General features: G+C 37.4%; 1 non-coding gene across 1 annotated transcript; it reads right to left on the bottom strand.

The window, feature by feature from the left end:
• Positions 1-15,694: 15,694 nt before the first annotated feature.
• On the bottom strand, positions 15,695-15,858 carry LOC111825611. Its single transcript, XR_002828803.1, has one exon. It is a non-coding gene; the product is annotated as a U1 spliceosomal RNA (small nuclear RNA).
• Positions 15,859-18,152: the final 2,294 nt, after the last annotated feature.

The following is an 18,152-nucleotide window of genomic DNA, read 5'->3' as shown; positions in this document are numbered from 1 at the left end:
CCCTTATAAGAAGAGACACCAGAGCCCAGCTAATGTGGCTCAGTTGGTTGAGTATAGTCCCATGCACTAGGAGCTCAGTGGTTCAATTCCTGGTCAGGGCACTTGCCCAAGTTGTGGGCTGGATCCCCAGTAGGGGGCATATAGGAGGCAGTCAATCAATATTTCTATCTTTCTCTCCCTCTCCTTTCCCCTCTCTCTAAATAATCAATGAAAACATATTTAAAAAAAGAAGAAATACCAGAGAAATTATTCTCTCTCTGCCATGTGGGGACAGCAAGAAGATTATTATGTGCAAAGCAGAAAAAGGGCTCTCACTGGAACTCAGCCATGCTGGTACTCTGAACTCAGATTTCCCAGCTTCCAGAACTGTGAGAATTAGATTTCTGTTATCTGAGACACCCAGTCTATGGTCATTTGTTTAACAACCCAAGCTGAATATGACACTCCCCAGGTTTTCCAGGTTTTCTCTTCTTTTCTTTTTTTTCTTTCTTCTTCTTCTTCTTCTTCTTCTTCTTCTTCTTCTTCTTCTTCTTCTTCTTCTTCTTCTTCTTCTTCTTCTTCTTCTTCTTCTTCCTCCTTCTCCTTCCTCCTTCTCCTTCTCCTTCTCCTTCTCCTTCTCCTTCTCCTTCTCCTTCTCCTTCTCCTTCTCCTTCTCCTTCTCCTTCTCCTTCTCCTTCTCCTTCTCCTTCTCCTTCTCCTTCTCCTTCTCCTTCTCCTTCTCCTTCTCCTTCTCCTTCTCCTTCTCCTTCTCCTTCTTCTCTCTCTCTTCTCTTCTCTCTCTCTCTCTCTTCTCTTCTCTTCTTCTTCTCTCTCTCTTCTTCTTCTTCTTCTTCTTCTTCTTCTTCTTCTTCTTCTTCTTCTTCTTCTCTCTCTCTCTCTCTCTCTCTCTCTCTCTCTCAGTCCCCCCCCGCCCCCACCTTGAAGAGATCACAGTCTCTATCAACCTGGGGGGAAAGTATGCCACTCTAAAATCATAGCTAATGGATCACCATTCCCAAAATAAATCAGGATCTTTTTTAAACATTGGTTTGTTTACACATGGTATTTTGTCCCCACTGTCTAGAATTCTCTCTCCGCCCACCTCCACTTTCATTAAAAACAAAACAAAACCCTACTCATGCTGCACGGTTCATATTACACACCATTTATTGAGAAGGATCTTTCTGCCATGTCCCTACCAACAGAATAGTGGTTTCTTTCTAGATCTTACTTTGCACTAGATATCTTTATAGCATTTATCAGATCATATTGTCATCATTTTTTGCATATATCATACTCTTCAAATGCAGAGTATACTTTTTTCATCTTTGATTTTCCAAAATCTAACTTTGTGCCAGCCCTTCATTGGTAATCAGGAATTAAAGAAAGAAGGAAAGAAGGGAGAGAAGAAGATGAAGGTAGAGAAGAGAAAGAAAAATAAATAAATAGGATTGAATGAAGAAACTCAATTTCATGGGTGGAGCAAAGAATTGTGTATTTAGTAATATGAACATTATGTAAGTATTAGAAGCTATGACTGATGTCATTAGACATTAAGTATATATAATATACCATTTTAACAATGGTGAAGTTTTTCTAAAGAAGTTAGACTTAGAATATTATTGCTTATAGAAAAACTATGGTTTAAAATGCACAATAATCACAAATGGTATATCTTTTGTTGCTATTAATTCAAATAATTAATTTAAGCACTTCCATTAGGAAAAATGGTTGTCAGGGCAGATGGGTGTGTTGGGGAGTGAATTTACTTACAAACTAAACAACATCAATATATCTGTTGTATTACTCTAACACTGAATAAATTAATTTGTATTTAATTCAATTAACTTAATAAATTTTTAAGGCTTCCAGTGCTTTTTTCTTAACACCATTAGTCAGGGTGAACTGAGATAAAGAAAATGGTATGTTAGATTGTTTTAATAAAAATATTTTTAGAACTTTAATGAGCATATAATTGTCAACTTATAAAATGGTTTTCTTCTATTATCAAAATTGTTTTAGGCAGCCAAGAAACTAAAATTTGAAAAAAAAATTACTTAAATTAATGCTGTTTGTATTTATAACTTTATGTATATACATTTTTTTTCTCATTCTCCCTTCTTTTCCTTAGGCTGTTTTCTGCTTCCAGAAGAGAAAACATTACACTGAATATATTCAGTATATTTTTATCTATACTGAGTGCTGTTAGTTATTGAAATCAGCAATTGTAATAATAATGAGAACAGAAATTAAGTTTTAAAAACGTCTCCTAATAAATCTGTTGTAGTTCAATTAATCCTTGAGGAGAGCTATTTCCCCAAAATATATTAGAGAAGCTGTTGCACATCTTGAACTAATAAATTGATTGCTACCAAAGACATCTTATTGGTTTTACCTGCTACTCACATACTCATTCTCTTCAGGCAGTTACATAGCAGGAGACGGATGTGACAGAAACCCCATAAATATCATTTATCAAAATAATTAGCAGTATCATTCTTGACCTTTCTTATCTGTGTGTTATTTAAGATTTTAAACGTCTCAACTCTTTCACTTGTTTTTATGTTTCTATGTATCTATATGCTTCTGAGACTTGAGATAAACAATAAAAATATTTTCTTCATAAAAACTGTTCTAACCTCCCTCCAGGTAATTTTAAAATCTCAGTGGATAGGGAATTCAAAGAAAGCCTGGATATTGGGGTGCTCCTTGGTGCAATACCCACACAGGTTGTGAGCAGCCTTCCGCATCTCATTCCCGTCACAGAAGATGTTGAGCTGGCAGTTCTTGCTGGCTGTTTGCCACCCCGTTTTCTCAGTGCTCAGGACTTGTATTTGTGCTGAACCAAGGAGATGCCCACTTTCTGTTTTCCATTTCAAGCCTGTATTTCCTCTGCCTTTAATGAGTTTTATGGATGAACAAGCCAGAGCAAATAAGGTAAGCCACTGTCACTCTCCACTAAATCTTTCCACTTTTCAAGAACCGCCCTGAAACTGAACTTCTAGGAATTGCTTATTTGGACAGGGACACATGACCATATTCTTAGTATGGTTTCCTTGCATCAAGGAAATAAGTTGAAGTTCTGAGTTTCAGCCCTCTTTACCACTTATTTTTTTAAAATATATTTTATTGATTTTTTACAGAGAGGAAGGGAGAGGAATAGAGAGTTTGAAACATCGATGAGAGAGAAACATCAATCAGCTGCCTCCTGCACACCCCATACTGGGCATGTGCCTGCCACCAAGGTATATTCCCTTGGCTGGAATCGAACCTGGGACCCTTCAGTCCGCAGGCCGATGCTCTATCCACTGAGCCAAACTGGTTAGGGCTCTTTACCACTTATTGACTATGGGAAGTCATTAACATTTACAAGTCTCAGTTTCTTGACGACAAAATGGGAATAACAGTGTCTTTCTTGCCCATCTCCCAAGATCCTAGTGAGCTTAAATGAAGTTATGTATGTGAACATGTCTCTAATCTGTAGCACAAGAGAATAGAAATGACTCTTCTTCCTTCTGAGCAATCAGAATGATGCAATAAATCTTACTCTTTAAAATCACTTTGTGGTTTTGAACTTTTAAAAAAATACATATTTAACCATATCCTGATATCCTGTTTATTGGACAGATACCTGCAAAAAAAATGAAACTAGGCCACATTCTCATACCATACACAAGAATAAATTCAATATGGATTAACGACTCAAAATGTTAGACTCAAAACCATAAAAATTCTAGAAGAAAACACATAGGCATTAAAATATCGGACATTTCTTGTAGCAATATTTTTTTCTGATATATCTCCTGGAGCAAGGGAATCAAAAGGAAAAAAATAAACAAATGGGACTATATCAAACTAAAAAGTTGTTGAACTGCAAAGGAAACTATCAACAAAAGCAAAAGACAACCCATAGAATGGGAGTACGTGTTAGCCAATGATACATCTGATAAGGGGTCAATATCCAAAATTTATAAAGAACTTATATAACTCGCCCTAACCGGTTTGGCTCAGTGGATAGAGCGTCGGCCTGCGGACTCAAGGGTCCCAGGTTCGATTCTGGTCAAGGGCATGTACCTTGGTTGCGGGCACATTCCCAGTAGAAGGTGTGTAGGAGGCAGCTGATTGATGTTTCTCTCTCATCAATGTTTCTAACTCTCTATCCTTCTCCTTTCCTCTCTGTAAAAAAACAATAAAATATATATTTTTTAAAAAGGTGAAGGGATTAAGCAAAATTTAAAAACACAGACACCAGTATGGTGATTACCAGAGAAGTGGAGAAGGTTGAAGAGGATAAAGGGGGGATAAACTGGGATGGAAGGAGTATTGATTTGGAGTGGTGAATACACAATACAATATACAGATGATGTATTATAGAAGTGTACACGTGAAACCTATATAGTTTTATTAACCAACTAGTGACCCAGTACGTGAAATTGCATAAGAACCAGACCCGCAGGAAATCATGCGAGACCCAGGGCCCCCGAGTCCCGCTGGCACCGCAGGACTCCCCCTAGTCCCAGCGCGCTGAGGGACCCAGAGTCAAGTCCCCGCCCACCCGCGTGCACCTTGCCGTGTATGCCACCTCCTGGTGACCAGTCTTTGGTCATCATGGCATTACGACCACTGGGCTTTATTATATAGATGTCACCCCAATAAATTTTATTTAAAAAAAACAACAGTAAGGATTGGACAAAAAATCAACAAATAAACTACAAAACCTTTCTTTGATTCCAGGCACAATGGAAATTGGCAATTATTGGTTTATTTAGCATGTTGTCTCTAACTCCATCCTCTATATCTTACCCTTCCATGTTTATTACTACCCATGCAGCCCACAAATCATGCTCTCTCTCAGAGCCTGAGTTATTATATGCTGTGGAATTTTATCTATCTTCAAGAAGAAAAACAAAAATTGTTGATATCTTCATAATTTGGCAAATAATATTTTTGTTTTTACTTCTCTCTTAAGCATGAATGAAATTAAAGCCTATAATTATGCCATTTCAGTTAGGCAACCCTTAAATGTCCTTTAGGAAACATCTTGGTGTAATTAATTATAACCTCTACTCTCTTCATATTTCTCTTCAACTTTCCAGAAATATATCACTATAAACTCATTTTTCTCTGTAGTATTTATCTATTTAGCAATAACTTTATAAACAGCTATATTTAGGAGAGAATAATGGAAAGGTGAGTTTCAGTTTGAAAGAGACTAGAAATACATGTTGCTAATTCTTGAACAAGTAGAACTAATCCTATATAATAATAGACAAACATGGTAATTAACCGTACCTCCGACACACTTCTCATTGGCTAATCAGGGTGATATGCAAATTAACTGCCAACCAAGATGGCGGCCGGCAGCCAGGCAGCTGAAGCGAACAGGAGGCTTGCTTGTTCCAGTGATGGAGGAAGCCAAAGTTCCCCACCTGCCACCGCCCAGCTCTGACCTGCACTCTAAGCAACTATGTTGCAATTAAAGAAACTAAACAATCCCCAGAAACCTGCTTTCAGCCAGCCGAGCCTCAGAGCTGGAGCTGCAACAGTGTTTCAATTATAGAAGCTAAACAAAGCCCAGATACCTGCTTTCAGCAGCCGAGGTCTCAGAGCTGGAGCCGAGCCTCAGAGCTAAAGCTGGCTCTCAGCTCCAGTGACAGCCATAGAAGGTAAATAAATCCCAGAATAAAAAAGAAAAAAAAGAAAAAAAGGAGAGGTTGGGAGCTTCAGTCACCCGCCAGCCTGAAAATGGCCCTCAGCCCCTCACCCAGACTGGCCAGGCACCCCAGTGGGGACCCCCACCCTGAAGGGTGTGTGACCAGCTGCAAACAGCCATCATCCCCTCATCCAGGCTGGCCAGGCACCCAAGCGGGATCCCCAACCTCATCCGGGACACCCTTCAGGGCAAACCAGCCGGCCCCCACCCGTGCACCAGGCCTCTATCCTATATAGTAACAGGGTAATAGGCAAACTGACCCTAACAACAGAAGGACTGGGAATGACTGGTCACTATGACACACACTGACCACCTGGGGGCAGACACTCAATGCAGGAGCTGCCCTCTGGTGGTCACGGTGTTCTCACATGGGAGGAGCTCTGCTCAGCCACAAGCCAGACTGACTGCTGCCAGTACAGTGGTGGTGGTGGGAGCGTCTCCTGCCTCCTCAGCAGCGCTAAGGATGTCCGACTGCATTTTAGGCCTGCTCCCCACTGGCAAGTGGACATCCCCCGAGGGCTGCCGGGCTGCCAGAGGGATGTCTGATTGCCATCTTAAGCCCAATCCCCCGGGGAGCGGGCCTAAGCCAGCAGGTGGTCATCCTCTGAGGGGTCCCAGACTGTGAGAGGGCACAGGCCGGGCTGAGAAACCCCCCTCTCCCCCCTCCCCCCTGAGTGCACAAATTTTTGTGCACCGGGCCTCTAGTAATTCTATAAAAGATGAAAAAAATGTCCCATTGATTTGATCACAGGTAAATATGTGGGCTAATTCATCATTAATGCATTGGTGACATTATCACCATGAACACATAACCTCAGAGTATGAGTGTAAGTATTTGCTTTTGGTTTAGCTCCTCCAATAATCAGCACACATCTTTTCTATTTTATTTTTCAAATTTGGCCAAAAATACACCAAAAGGAAAATAGTCATGACATATGAGAGAAATCAGAGGACACAGCTATATTAGTTTATCTCTTTGCCAAGAATATTGTTATGAGCATTATTTTATTTAAAAAAAAATCATGTATATTATTTTAGATTCCACTTGAAAGGAAAAAGATTACAATTTTATTTCATACAAAAACCTGAAATGAATGTGAGTTTATTCTTTCAGGATTTTGTTTGTTTTTAGAATATGCAACTTTTCCCTATTTATTTATTTTTTTGATCATCAGAACATACTTACTTTTGTCAGTCTTTAAAGTCAATCTAGCCTTAGCAAAATAAACTGGAATGCAAAATGTTTCCTTTCTTCTCCCATTCTTGATTATGAGAGGCTTTTATTTCTCTTTTTTTTTATATTCCAAAGAGCCACTTATATTCTTATGTTTACTTGTTAGTTTCCATTCTGAATAGCTACATTGATGAAATTTACCTTTTTCCACACCATATTGTAAATGTTAAGTTTTAAAAACACTTTATCAGCCTGTTTATCAACAGGAAGTGGGGTACGACCTCTGAAAGCCAACTCATAATGTAATGTTTGAAAATTTAGGACTAAATCACAAAATCTAGGACCATGCTGTCCTTTTTCTGTCCTACCAGACTATTGAGCTTGTTCTCAGGATTGTTCTGTCTGCCAGTCCCAAGGACTTTTCCTCTGAGTGAGTTCACCTTCTGCACCAGGTAGCACATGCTCTTCCATATGGAACTCAAGATTCTTTCTCTTTAAACCTCTTCCCCACTTTACTTGTTTGCACTGAAGGTTCAGGTTATACCTGCCCATGCATTGAATGTGGTAGATGCCACAAAGAGGCATCTTTAGACTATCTTATCTCTTTGTCCTCTCTCCTTTAACAATCCTAAATGCCTCATCAGCCATTCCTTCTGGGACAATGACCTGCACATTTTAAGCTTCAGCAGAAATTACCTTCCAAGTTGTGAAAGGTAAAGCCTGAAAGATAGTTTAATCTTAATATTGAACAAACACTCCAAATTTCATATTCCCCCAAATATTTTCTCTCTCTAGTACTAACAAAATTGGAACAGGAAGTGGTGATATGTGGTAATGTGACTGTGGCAAAAAGATGTCCAGATATATAGTTAAACATTATTTCTGAATGTATTTGTGAGGGTGTTTCTGAACAAAATTAGCATTTGAATGGATAGAGTAAAGTAGATTGCCTTTCTCAGTGTGGGCGGATCTTATTTAGTCAGATGAAGGCCAAAATAGAATAAGAGACTAAGTACAGAACAATTCTTTCTCTCTACTTGACTGTCTTCAAACTGGGACATTGATCTTCTCCTGCCTTCACACTCAGCCTGCAACTACACCATCCAATCCTGATAGGTATCCATCTTGGTAACTACTAACCTTGAACTTTTCAACCTCCATAAGCATGTGAGCAAAATCTTATAAATCAATCTATCATCTATTATCTATCTATCTATCTATCTATCTATCTATCTATCTATCATCTATCTATCCATCTTTCCTATTGGTTCTGTTTCTCTGGAGAAACCCAAAATATTAGATCAAATTTCCTAGAAAGTGATTTCGAATGTGACACTCATATTTAAAAAACAATAATTCTTCAAATAATTCTTCAAACATCTTCTCAAAATAATACCAGCTACTACTAAACAGCTATGTTAAAAATCTGGGGAAGACTCATGTGAAAAGAGGAAGATTGTAGATCAACTCTGAATGTACTTTAAATATAAAACAGAACTTCTGCAAAATAATATTTATATAAATATTGCTTTATTAGGAGTTGCTAAAACCAAATTGGAAATGAACTCTTTTTTAACTTTTCTGCCACTATAAATACAAATGATTTTCCATCTGCTTTATAAAAAGGTGATTGACTTTTATCCAATTTCCTGTGCAATTAGGTCTCAGGTTTAGTTTTTAATTTTTAAATTAAATTTCATTTTATTATACTTGCTCATTTTATTATGTTTTTGAAGGATCATTTGTGTTATTACTCAGACTACTTGATATTCACATATTCTGAGACAAAGCAATCTGTAGCTTATGCTACAAATAGTCTATTTAGCCCAAACATCACATGATTAATAAAGTATTTGAGAGACTAGAGCTGTCAGTTAATGTTAAAAAAAGAAGTTTAATAAAAAGTAATAGTAAAAATAGTAAAAAGTAAAGAAATATTTGTCATCAGCCAGTAAACTAAGTATTAACTCATTTTTTTTCTTTATTGGTAAATCAAAATAATGTACAGATTTGCATATTCATATATTAATGTATGTGCCAAAAACACCAAAAATGTATAGTGCAACACTTCAAAGTCTGCATTAAACATAAAAAGAAAATGTGTCCACATGCTCTAAAAATTAAAATTTATTTAAAACTAAATAAAGAAGTCTATAATAAAAGCATAATATACAAATCGACTGAATCAGGAAAAATAATGGGGGAGAAGCATAGTGTGTGACAGCAAGAATAAGAGCGAGAGAGAAAGCAAATGCAATAAAATTACAGTATTAAGAGAATATGAATATATGAGGAAATTTTGCATTGTTTTGGGACCTTTTCCATAAGTTTGAATTTCTTTTTAAAAAAGTAATAAAAAAGTGTTTGTTCATTATAATATTTCTGTACACGAATAATTGTTTTTTTTCTTTTGTGTTCCCTCAAAATCATATTGCCAGTGATACTCACTGAACTTCCATGCTGTAGAAAAATTTTAACATTATTTAGCACCCCAGCCCCACCACATTTTTATTCTTAGAAGATAAAGAGAAATAGAGGTCTACACAGATGAAGTCACTCACTCAATCTTATACAAATATTTAACAAAATAATCAAAATGTGATATATATTACCCATTTTCATCATTTTCTTAATATATTTGGATTTTTATAAAGAAAATGCTAACACTATTTCCCTAACATTTAGTACAAGGTTATGCATAGAGAAGCTTACAAAAGTGATTACTGACAGTTCTACTTCCTGATAATCCTGTTACCTGAATTCCATGTCTTAATTATTTAAGGCAATCATTAAATGTTTATGGACTGTCTTCTCTACTACAGACACAAACATTATACATTTTGATCTTCTCCCTCACCTCCCTCTTGAGGAAAACCACCCTCAATTTAGGGCGACAGTCCTATGAACTCAGAGTTAAAATATGCGACAGGTAATGTGGTAGAATGAAAGGATGGAGAAATAAATACTTGAGACCACAATGAAAATTTTGCTAACTCAGAGAATTAACATATTATTTGTTTAGTGTCCTAATATATGGCTATATTTAAAATAAAGTTGAGCAATACATTGGGCTATTATGGTAGAAAACAGTCAAGTAACCCTGTTTTATTAGCTTGTAGGACAATACCAAGAGCTGGCATAGTTTTGTTGGATCAGCACAGCATTTTAATGAACTTTGATTTAGGTTGAGCCTACCCCTTTAAGTTTCCACGGCTCTTATTGTCCATACTGGATGCTTCATATATTTTCACCCTGGCACTGATTGCATTTAAATCTGTAGGTTCTAATTTAGTAGATGAAGTAATGCAAACACATACATAACCATAAAAACAAACAGAAAAGAGTAAAGGATAAATATTTATAAAGTATCTTTGAGATAAGAGACTCTTAGCTTGAGAGAAGTGAACACAATACTTCCTGGGGGAAGTAGAATATGTTTTAGGCTTTAAAAGACATTGATAAGGATAGGTGAGGATGTTTCTAAAAGGAATGATAAAGGGATAGGAGACAATCCCCAAAAGATTTATAGTTTACTCTTTCTAGATCTTTATGAGGCCATTTGAGTATCTTTAAGATTTCTGTGGGAAGGCTGCCAGCATTAAAATAAGACTTCTTATACTACTCTAAATTTGATATAAAAATAAATAGAGCCATCAATTTTTTTTAGCATTCTAAACTAATGAAAAGGAAGGAAGGAAGGAAGGAAGGAAGGAAGGGAGGGAGGGAGGGAGGGAGGGAGGGACGGACGGAGGGAGGGAAGAATGAGGGACAGAGGGAGAGGGAGGGAAACAGAGATTTACCTTCAGCAATTAAATCTAAACCTCTTGGAAAAATAGGAGCTCCCTTCTCCTTTTGTTAGTCTCCATAGGCAGTAATTCTATGCGTATCTCTGTCTTACATTCCAGAGTTTACAGGTTCCTGTGACAATTGGTTCAGAGTAGATAAAGGACACCCCAAGAACAAAGAGGAAACAAATAAAGTCTCCATATTTTGTTTTATTTTACTATATTACATTTCAATTTATTTCAACTTGTTTATTATTTCTATCTCTATTATAGTACAAAAAACCTATTAGTAACTTTTATCTCTCCGCAGTTGAAAAATGTTGCTGAGATGGAAACTAAGTTATATGTTAACAGTTACCTTTGGCTGTTTTCCTCTGATAGATTCCATATATAGATAAATGTTCCTCTATCAAAAATCCTGTGTTATTTACTATTACTTACTTACTTTCATGATCAAAAACTATTACACAACCAATTATCAGGGCTTTTGAAGAGAATGTTGCTAACTGGTGTAACCATAGTATATTTGTATATCTCTGAAAAAACCTAAGAAACAACAATTTGCTTAATATGCAATCCTTTTGATGATACATATTTAATTCCTCTTTCATTTTGAGATCTGGAAAACAGTTTGCTACTCACTTTATTGTAGAGAAGTTCAGAGATCACAGGATGTCAACACAGAAAATGACAGGGCTAACTTTGTTCAAGATTTTGCAAAACCCCCATTAATTCTGTAGACTCGAATTTTAGGTCAAGGGCTTCAAACATAGTGTTTGCTAATGAACTGAATATTGGATGTCTAGATGTCAAGGGAACATGTAAAATTAATATGTAAAAGGAAATCTTTCAAACTGTTTTGTTCTGGACCAATGTATACTAAATACTTTCGTTACTTTTTAATTAAATTAAAATTCCTATAGCATTAGATCATTTTGATGGTCTCTTTTATATGTAAAATGCTAATTGCTAATTGACCACCTGGGAGGGATAATTTCTGATGAATTTCAAAATATGAACTAAATTCAACGACATCACCATTGCTTTGCAAATTGGCCCCCTTACATCGTGGGCAAGGAGAGACAGAGAAAGGCAGACCACTCCAGATTGCTAGGTGTCAGGTTTAATAAGCAAGGGTACTCATATACAAGGCTTGTCTTAGTTGCTGCAAGATGAATAGATCTCCCCCACCCATCACCAGAATGCTGAAAGTTTATATGGAGACCTCCCCTGAGTTCAGTCATGTATCCAATCCAGATGATCTCAACAAAACATTGCTCTCTCGAGGCTGAATCCCTGAAAATGGCTCCCTCTGTGGGAACCATGGGCAGAACACACATCCCAAGGACGGGGGGGGGGGGTGGTAAGGCGCCTCTGATTGCCCAGGTCTAACTTGAAGGTCATCCAGTGGTCACATCCTCTGGGTGAACTCCTCCAATGCTCACCATGATTTGTCCATCTCTTTTAGCCCCAAACACTAGCCACCTATTCCCTTACCCAACCCACACAAACATCGATATAATTAATACACACACATCTTAAATATTAACATACATATCACTTGAAGCTCACTAACATCTGTACTAATGGAAAATGCTAACAAATTTGCACTTAAGTTACAGTTAAGTATAAAAGAACAAGGGTTCTTGGGCTTTCTCAGCTAATTTCTAAAGTAAAACATAAAGATCACCTTAATAACAGAAACCTTAGTGTTTTAGACTTTAGTAAAAATGCCTATGGAAAGATGATATAATGCCAAGAAGATCAAAAACATTTATAAAATGTAATCTTCAACCAACTATGTGCCACCAGGATCACTGAAATAAGACAAAGTGTTACGTTCTCATAGTTCTTACACCTTCATTCTGAGAGATCAGACAAAAGCTATGGAGTAGATGAAAGCATAACCACTGTGGTATTTTCTCTCTTAGAAGCTAAAAACAAATAAGCATTTCATGGTACTCCTATCTTGGCATGATTTCCTCCTCCTGGAGTCTTGGATAAGATCTAGCATGGATAGAGAGAAAGCCTTCTAGATACTGTTTAATACAAAATTTCAAAATGTTGTGAATACAGTCTAATCATGTTTAGAAAGTACAGCCAAACATTCATAGTTAATGACTGAACAAAAAATATTCTTATATTTGACGGGTTTTAGACTATAGGAATAATTGTATTTGATGCGCCAAAGAATTAAAGAGATAGAAATAAAGTAGTTTTAGGACATGACGTATAATGACCTTAACAGAGCATGAATGAAGGCTGTGGAGTTACCATGAGAATGGGGAGAAGCACAGATGATAGAAATGAAGGTAGAGGAAAGCACAGATCTAATTCTTGAATTTACTTTCAGAATATCTCCTGCTCTTAAAGGTTTTGATATACTAACAATTGGATAAAGGTGTTGTTTTTTTTTCACTATGCCCATCTCTTTTTCTTTTCTCCTTCACTCTAGGATTGGCTGCCCTCATGGTATCAAAATTCCAATATACAATATAAAGCTATTAGCACACTAGAGCTGGTATAACAAATTACTCCAAAATGGGTGCCTTAAAACAACATACACTTTATTATCCCAAATTTCTGGGGACCAGAAGTCCTACAGTCACAGTGTCAGCAGCACTCTGACCTCACAAAAGCTTTGGGGGAGAGTCTGTTGCAGGCCTTTGCCTTAACTTCTGGTGTTGCCAGTAATGCTTGGCATTCCTTGGCTTATAGGTGCATCGCTCCAATCTGGATTCTGTTGTCACGTGACATTTCTCTGTGTGCCTCTGTGTCCTTTCTCTTCCAGCCATAATGGATTGAGGGTCCACCAAATTCCAGTATGATCTCATCTTAACTAATTATATCCGTAACGGACCTAGTGCCCAGTGAAGTCACATTCTAAGGTTCCACTTGGTAGAGATGTTGGTGGTGGTGGGTAACATTCTCCAACAACAGTACAAATATTAGTTTAGCTCAGTGGTCTTAGTGAACTCACAGGCATTTTCTTCTCAATACTAACTTCTAACCACGGATTAAAATACATGTTTCTATCTTTTAAATTAATTTGGAATATCAACATTTAGAGCGTCACCTTAAGGTAAAGAGGAAAAAATAGAAGGGTCATTCTAAATCCTTAAGAATCACACCATTTATCCTCAAATCCCCTCTACCTAATTGCTCAAGGTTAAGAAGGATGTGTCTCTGGCCTCGGGCCACTCTCTTAATCAAGGCACCTAGAGACCAACCACACCAGAGAATCTAAAATAGCCCACAAAATAATTGCCTGATTCCCCAGTTGGACAGTCTTAAGCAGACTTGCAAATTGGTAAGTGGAGGATAAGTGGCAAAAATGGATAGTAAATGATACCAGATCACAGAGTGCTGTGCCTTCATCAGTGGCGACCTAGAATGCTGCAAGGACAGCAGGAAATAGATATCGTCATGTCCCTTATTTGCACAAATATGTCAGTTGAGAAACAAAGCCTGCATTTTCAGAGCATGATCACAATGGCTCTGGTGTTCAAAGATGGGGGCAGAGATTGCTAACCCCACTGAGGATGAGTGACAGACTCGGGTCTATCTGGCTACTTCATAACAGAATCTGAAATATAACAAAAAAGACTTGGCTTCCAGTGCCTGGCTGTCAGTTTCCAGTCAGCACTCTCCCAACACCAGGAGGAAAAAAAAAGTAAAGCTCACCTTTGATAAAACAGCTCTTGCGTTTTAAAAGCAAATGAAGAAAAATGTTCAAGAAAAAAAAAGAAAAAGAATGAGAGAGAAGAGAGTGTGGGAGGATAGGGGCAGGAGTTTGGGACGGAATGAGTTAGTTTTGGCAGAGAGATTGGTCCAGGACGCTGGCGACAGTGACTACTAACAAATGCTTTGAGCTCCTTGTTAAACAAATGCTTGTTTGGTTGATACATTTGCAGTTGGAGCTGAAAAGTGCCCCAGTTGGCTGGAAGTCTCATAAGCTGCTCTTTGGGAGTTCAGCATCTGTCAGGTGAATCAGAACAAGGGTCCCCCTTATATTCCGCAGGAGAAAAATGATATCTAATGAACTGCTGATACCGAGTGTTTATTGATTTCTCCAAGGCACGTTCAAATCAGATGAAAGTTAAAAGGCTAAAGGGCGTTTTTGATGATCTGGGAAAACTATTCACAGAGAAAAACTGGATTGAAATTTTTATGAAGACAAATCATAGGACTCATCTACTGCTAAGTGCTCTACCGGATAATTGTTTCCTCCTCACGACTATCCTAGCCTGAGTGCTTTCTGCTCCATTTTACAGATGAGGAAACGGACTGTGTGAAATGGAGTAATTTGTCCATAGTTACAACATGAGAAGTTGCAGAACTGGACTAGAAACGGCCTGACTTACAATATTTGCTCTTACTCCCCAGCAAATGATGCCTCCCCAGGAAATGATTGCAGATAGTAAAAAGAATTTGAGAAAGTATTCAATCAGACCTCTCCCCCCTCCCACCCCCCCACCCCCACCCCCACCCCCCGTTCTACATAAGAGGACATTTACATGAAGAAACAGGTGTTAAAGTGATTGCATAAAAGTCACAAGGGAATACATATCAGCCACTTTGACTTTATCAGATAAACTGTATTCTTTTTGTAATACTCTTCCATATGGAGCTTAGGTAGAGATTTTAATGTTTTCAGGTGGAAGCAGAAATGAACCATTACGGAGATAGCCAGTTCCTGGGAGGCGGGGTGAGTAACAAAACGCAGTCTGTCATTGTAAGCCAGATTCCTGTAGACCAAGAGTCCTTTCTCACTTGTGACTTGGTTACAGAATATAAAAGGGAGAATGTGATGATTGCCTCAGACAACATTATCCCTCACTGGCTTTTAATGACATTTGTTATTTTGGACCTCAGGTGCAAAGAGTTGCTCTAATCACACTCAGTTCATTGACCTTGGTTATGAATCTTTACAAATAATTTCACATTTTCCCCTTTATTATCTCCAGTCAGCTCTATTATTCCTATCCCCACAAGAGCACCTGCTCTGATTTGTTTCACATGTGGTACTTATTTTAATTTTTTTAGGGGAGAGCACACACTCAGTCCCCCACTACCACAAATTATGCAGTTGAGTTTCCCACATTTGGGGAAATTGTAGGGGTCAGCACATCCAGAGTGCAATGGATAAACCTCACCCTAGGAAAACCACCTTCGTGATCATGGTATCTCCCCTACCAGGTAAGCATTCACATATAGTGTTTATTATTGCAGCATGACTTGCATTGTTGTCTCGTATATGTATTATTGTAATATACATAAAACCATGGTACAAAATGCATTCCCTTTCCTAGTTTTATTACTCAACATTTAATTATAAAGAATTTCAAACGTACAGACTATTTATAAGAGATTTACGTTGAGCATTTCTATACCCCCATTACTCAGATTCAACCATAATGCCTTACTGTTCATCTGTTCATTTCCATCATAAATTGAAATAATTTCATTGTACATTGCAGATGTCAGTACACTTCTGCCTAAACTATATCAGCATTCAATGCCTAGAGCTGAGGAAAGCAGAGGGAATTTTCTTGCAGGGCAATAGGAGCCCTCATAGCCTCTGCTGTGCATATCATCTTGTTTGGGAGTATGTTCTCCTCTTCTGGGCTTGATTTCTACTCTTCTGTTCTGTTTAAGTGTATGTGCATCATAAGACACCTGGCCAACCCCACTGCTATATCCATATTGCAGGGAGGCAATATATATGGTCCTTTGCCTTCAAGCACAAGTAGAGTGCTTGCAGACCAACTCGATGCTAAGGTTGCTGGTCATAGGGACCAACGCTCAGTTGGCTGGAAATTTCATAAGCTGCTCTTTGGTAGTTTAGCATCTGTCAGGTGAATCAGAACAAGGGTCCCCCTTATATTACACAGGAGAAAAATAATATCTAATGAATATCTGATACCGAGTGTTTATTGATTTCTCCAAGGCACGTTCAAATCAGATGAAAGTTAAAAGGCTAGCCGAAACCGGTTTGGCTCAGTGGATAGAGCGTCAGCCTGCGGACTGAAAGGTCCCAGGTTCGATTCCGGTCAAGGGCATGTACCTTAGTTGCAGGCACATTCCCAGTGGGAGATGTGCAGGAGGCAGCTGATCGATGTTTCTAACTCTCTATCTCTCTCCCTTCCTCTCTGTAAAAAATCAATAAAATATATTTTAAAAAAAAAGAAAGAAAGTTAAAAGGCTAATAGGAGTTTTTGATGGTCTGGGAATGCTCACTCTAGCAGCTGATCTTGCTCCATCTCTTTTCTATGTGAGTAAGGCCTTGTTCCATCCAGTACTTATATGAGTTGTCCTTGTTGGCTGCTCCGGGTGGTAGGCAAGGCAACAGTGTCACTTCCCTTACCCCTGACTTTCTCAGAGGTTTTCAGACTCCTACACTTTCCTTTAACTTCTGCACTAACTCCAGAATTAGGCCAGAGAGAGTCACACCAGTCTGTGATTAATTTCCATCTCATTAAGAATTGCATATGAAAACAAAAGGTATTTTCTTTAACTTTATAATTGCAATTACTGTTACATAATTTTTCTCCATTTGATCATGGATTATGTAAATTTTATCTTAAATGACTTAAAATCTTTTTCTTAAAAGTATAATACCCACTTAAATAACTGTACCATAACTAATTCAACCATTTCCATTATTTGGAATTTGAACTGCTTAATTTTTTTAAATGGTGCTGTGATAAACTTTTTTTAAAAAATCTGCATGTACTGTTTTCTGTATCTACTGTAAAAAATGTACCAGCCCTAGCCAGTTTAGCTTAGTGGGGATTAAAATTAAAGGCCCCAATATATAGAGTGACCATGTTTTTAGGTCTAATCTTTTATTTACATCCATTCTAACAACATATGAGGGCATGTTTTTACTGAGAAGCTGCCAGTGTTTTGAATTACTATTTCATGAGAGGAATAGAATATGAATTTTATCTTCTTGGTTTTAGTAAGAAGGAATACTTTCTGGATAATTTTCTGCATATCAAATATTATTTTTGTTGTCAACTGTTTTTCCTTAGTGTGTTGTACACTTTTTAAAATTGGCAATTATTGATGAAACATTTTAATTTTTGCATCCATTGATCCAGATATTTGTTCCTTCTTGGTTTCTTTCTCTTTTAAGCTTAGAAATACCTCTTTTCTCCAGAAACCAGGGGCAGAGTCAATTTGTTTTTAATTATATTCTCAATAAACAATGAGAATGTATCCAGCTGAAGAGAAAACCAAATACTAGCCTCATTCAAAACTCAGTGAATAAAAATATAAGGGAAAATATTGACTAACTTACTGCTAAATCATAAAAATGACATTTCCTTTCAGATTGTCTGACTTTGTAATTGAAAATGTATTCCTACCCCTATTTTAGGGAAATACTTTGTAATGGCCACTTAGAAATTTACATGGTTACATAAATCATAATTACCATTTGTAATTTATTAGTCTCAAGTTTATTTCTACACATATTTATTGAGTTCTACTTATG

The sequence above is a fragment of the Myotis lucifugus genome, unplaced genomic scaffold, assembly GCF_000147115.1.
Source record: "Myotis lucifugus unplaced genomic scaffold, Myoluc2.0 scaffold_34, whole genome shotgun sequence".
NCBI classification, from domain to species: Eukaryota; Metazoa; Chordata; class Mammalia; order Chiroptera; family Vespertilionidae; genus Myotis; species Myotis lucifugus.
The sequence above is the reverse complement of the archived record's forward strand: the minus strand, read 5'-3'. Positions and strand labels throughout refer to the sequence as shown.